General features: G+C 26.5%; 1 pseudogene; it reads left to right on the top strand.

Moving 5' to 3' along the window:
* The first annotated feature begins 1,369 nt into the window (after nt 1-1,369).
* On the top strand, nt 1,370-3,322 carry LOC105619194 (annotated as a pseudogene).
* Nucleotides 3,323-5,256: the final 1,934 nt, after the last annotated feature.

The following is a 5,256-nucleotide window of genomic DNA, read 5'->3' as shown; positions in this document are numbered from 1 at the left end:
TAAGATATACTAATACTAGTAATATATAATTTAATTTATATATAGATATATATATATATATATATATATATATATATATATATATATATTTTATATTCTATTTTGATACTTAAAACAAACAGGTCTTTTCGAGATGGCATCAATTGTAAAATTTGACAAGTATTTAAACATTTTTATAATAAATTTATACAATAAAAGTATCGTTATAACACAATGATTAAACAATCGTGGAAATATTTAATCTCAACTGAGCATAACGTTGATTTTTTTCCATGAAATCTAATGCTACTTACTACTTATTATAAAAGCTATAAAGAAATTCTTATTTCTGAAGAAACATATGTTAGGTAACCTTTCACATTTAATTAGTAAACTCACATTTAATTAGTAAATAAAAATGTGTAGCACTGTTCTTAATAAATTAAAATCAATTAACATTTGAGTGAGATAAAACAAATGCTAAAGAATCTTGTAATATGTACCATTTAAATGGAAAATGCTACAATTATTTAAAATAAAGGAGAATCCGGAACTAGTGAGTGATTCACATTTAATGCTTTTACCCTATCTCCAAAACTCGGTCTTTAAAATATGAACCAAATGCTAAATTCAAAAGAATGTTAACTATTCAGATGATAGAAAGTGTTATTATCCTAACATTTTTTCAAATGCACCGTTCTTATAGAAATTATGTGGACAATAATTTTTAATCAAAAAATTGTCATAGAAAACTCTTCCTTCAAATGATCAAATGTGCAAAGTATTTTGCACAAAAATTGACGGACGGAGAAGAAAGCATTTTATAGGAAGCATTTTATAGGAAATTTTGTAAGTTTTAGTTTAATATGTTCTATTTTTTACGTTAGACTTTTAACAATTAAGAAATTTACAAAGAAGAAGCAATAAATATTGTTTTTTTTTAATGTTAAAAAAAAAGCAATCTTTCACGAAGCTCCAAAAATAAATTTTGAAGAAGATATGCAACTAGGATCGTAATATATAAATATATATAAACCTTGAGACAAAAGCATATTATTCTTCCCAGTTCGATTTCACCTATATTGATAAATAAATCTATATTTAAATGTAAATTGAAGATCCCATACAATATTTTTAAAACACCATATCTCGTGAACTATTAGTCGTACGTTAAAAAAATATTTTCAAGCTAATTACATAAAATGTAAAACTGTTCATGTACATAATTCACATACGATAAGTCACATGTAAATTATTTGTTAAAATGTATTACAATTTGAATAATTTTTTTGAATAATTTTGAGTAATTTTTAATTAATCTTTGATTAATGTTCCAAAGTACATGTTAAAAATTACAGTTTTTGAAATTGAAACAAATAGAAATGAATTCATGTGCTCATTGCTAAATTCTGATTCTTCGGATAATGGGTACATATATATAACTTTGCTTTCTATTTCCATTCTGCTGCAACGTATGTATAACAAGCCACTAGTATTGACGTTCGTTTGACAATATATAACAGACAGAATGAAAAAGTGTCAGCTAGAGTGATGATTAAAAAACTGCCCATTTTACTAGCAACAAAATTGAAATATATAGAAATCTTATTTTGAGTTCTCCGAACGGATTGTATTGTATATATAATTTATAGTTTCTTGCACGTCGATATAATGTCAAAGGGAAATCGAAAGCTGTAATTATTATATTACAAAACTGGATTCACCTGCTAAATCGGAGTATCATAAGGCTGAATATAGGTGAGATTGAGTGAAGAAAACTCAGCAAAAAAAAAAGGCGATTTCAATTAAAATATGCGTGAGACATTATTTAGTGTGATGATAATCTCTTAAGAGAAATGTTACAATATATTTTCTACAAAGAAAAATTAAGATTCTTTATATGATCCTCAGTAATTTCTCATTGTTAATTGTTTTGTCTTTCAAATTTAGAGTCATTAGACTAAGAAATGGTTTAACAATTTTGTTAATATTCTGATCTGGAAGAAGCGAATAATGACAATATGAAATATAAAGATTATGAAGAAAATTGTTCTTCAGCTAACCGAATTAAAAAAGACGTGTGGAAGATATAAACAAGATAATTCAGTTAGTTACTTTTGGATATTTCTATCGTATTATTTTTTATTATCTGTTATTAAAAATTTATCGAGATAATATATAACGGAGATGGATTTATAAAATCATAAAAAATAAATAATCTATCTCTTTAAAACTGAGTTCAGAAGCATTATTAGTGCTATTGTATCGATTTCTTTTTATTGTTCATCATGTGAAAGGATAAAGTGTCGCAATGCCGCTAATAGCATATTCTTTCAGTAATGCTTGATACTGGATGCGTTTCGTGTTATGCATGAAGCATAATGCATCATTTTATTCTTCTTTATTATTTTATGAATAACAAGGGCAAATGACGTATCATACGTTTCATGCGTAATTCGAAACGCACCCATTACCAGGAATGCTTGTTTGAAAAACATGAACTCCTTTATTATCTGTAAATCAGTGTTCATGGATTCGTTTCGAAATGTGTAAACTGTTCATCTCTCACTATTTGTGCTTAATGTATCAATTTAACATTCTGATATGCAACACAAAATAAGTATATAAATATATGTGTATATATATATATATTATTTTTTTTTTTAAACTCTAGACATCTTGTGGCTTATGTGTGGGAGTAGGCAGTTTTAACGATCCACCGGAAGTTTCAGGCCTGGCACATTTCCTTCATGGTTTTTATGGGATCCGAAAAATATCCAAATATATTATTAAAATACGATAAGTGAATTTTTTATGAAATACATTTTTTGTACATTTTTTATGAAATACAATTAAAGCTCTCATTCCTTTTAGTGTACTTTTCAATTTTGGATAAAGAAAGATGTCATCACGCGGGAGCGAGAGATCATACAAAGAGGTATATAAATCATAATAGTAATGATGATTGCTAAAACTTGCGTTTTTTTATTGCTCCATGTTCACATAAAGTTTCAGTTGGATTTATCTAGTGAAAAATATAAAGGAACGATTATTGTCTTTTATTACTCAAACTGATCATCTACCCAGTAAGTTTCTTCGAGGCAATTCAACAGCTTTAAACAATAATAGCTTTGGACACAGATGATGACAAGTTATACGAAAAGCTGTACAAATTCAGAAAACGCCATTATAGTCCTCACAGAATGACGCTAGCTATACAGGCAATTATAATATGTTAAAATTGCGATGAACAATTGATTTCTTATTAAATATGGTTAATCTATAACACGTACATCTGTTTATAGGCAAGATTACCGCTAGATACCTACCTACTTTAGTATAACTGTAACTGGCTATCTTCCGATGATTTTAACATTTAAAAACGGCGATTCATTTGATACTGACGCTTCTAAAAAAAATGTATATTATTAAATGCATGATATCATCCAAGTATGTAACTTGGACACACAAATTCAAAAAAATCTGTGTGTACTGAACAAACACATATAAAAATAAAACTTATCTTTTATAGCTACATGTAACATGGGCTTTGCCTTCACTACTTAATTTGTACAGAAGTGAACCAAATAAATATATTTCATGGATTATTGAACATAAAGGAAGTAATTCTTTAACTAGTTTAACTAGTTATCTACGTAAAAAAATGTGGGGCCTTGATGTTTTTTGTAATAACTGTGATAACGATAATGATTTCGGATACAACTCTACATACGTTTTATTTGAGATTATAGTAGAATTCACCGATGAGGGACTAAAACGTCTGTGAGACATTTTAGATGCAATATTTTCCTTTATAAAATTAATAAAAAGGACGAATCCACAAGAAAGAATTTATAATGAGCTTTATAAGATTGGAAATAATAATTTTAGATAAATCAATTTAGAAATAAGTAGATATGTAGAAGATAAAAATACTTAGATTAGAATATATAAGATGCCACTTATATATTTTTAAATTTTTTAGTAAGCATGGTGATGTGTTTGATTTATGTAAGAAAATGCATTTCTATCAGCCGCGTGATTATCTAACTGAAAAAATATTTATTTTGAATATAACCCAGAAGCTATAAAAAATGTTTGAATTTTTTGATGCCAGAGATGGCGAAGATCATGATCTTCAACGATGATGTTGCATTAAATATAGTCGAACCTCATTTCGAAATTATAAAGATATCGAGTTACCAAAAGAATGGATCGAACGCTGGAAATCTATCGAGCCATTGCCTGATTTTAATTTACCATCATGCAATAAATTTCTTACTAATTAATATTTCTCTATCATATCGGTATCAGCAGAAAATTCGAAATATCCTGTAAAAAATACACTATGATGTCAGAGATTTGGTTTCATCCGAAGTTTTATTGGCCGATGTGTCATATAAATCTTCATATTTATTCTTTTCTGAATCCTCAAATAACAAAAAAGTAAATAATAGCTTGGACATGTAAAAATATTTATATACCATATTATATTACAGTAGTACTACAACGTCTTATCGATCTTATATATACCTATTATAAACTCTAACTTGTAATTATTACGTGTTGTGATTTTTATAAATTAATTTGTTATTAAATTTAATTTATATTAATAACATTTCAGTACAGCTCTTCTACAAATGTACTGCAATGTAATAAAATATCTATTGCTTGAAGAATTATATCCGACTGTAATGGCTGGGTTATAAGGGCTTTAGTTATTAAAATAGCAATGAAGAAGTTATAAGATAACAATGTATTATAATACAAATAAGCGGGTTTAACGAAAATCTGTCAATAAGTATAAAAAAAAGCGTGTGTTGGCGAAGTTACCCATATGAAAACTCAGAATTTTTCGGAATAATTTTTCGGAATTTCTATAAAATTTTTCAAAATTTTTATATAATTTTATAACTTTTTCACATTTTTTATACAAATTGGAACACTTCTCAAAAAAATTTACATCTTTTCTCAGAATTTTCCATATATTATGAAATATCGTAAGATTTCTAAGATTTTTTGTAAGTTTAATTCCTAAAAATGTTATCAAATCTAAAAAATTTTAAAATATTTTCTTAAATTATGGGATGAGAAATTTCAGAATATTTGAGAATTTACATGTATGAAAAAGTCTGAAAGAAGATGTGAACTATTCGACTATTTCTGAGTATTTCTGAAAGATGCTCCAAATCATATAAAAATTCTAAGAAAAATTTTCATCAGGACATGTATGTATATATATATATATATATATATATATATATATATATATATATA

This window comes from Atta cephalotes (assembly GCF_000143395.1).
Source record: "Atta cephalotes unplaced genomic scaffold scaffold00019, whole genome shotgun sequence".
In the NCBI taxonomy this organism is placed as follows: Eukaryota; Metazoa; Arthropoda; class Insecta; order Hymenoptera; family Formicidae; genus Atta; species Atta cephalotes.
Note: the sequence above shows the minus strand (reverse complement) of the source record. Positions and strands in the feature narration are given on the sequence as shown.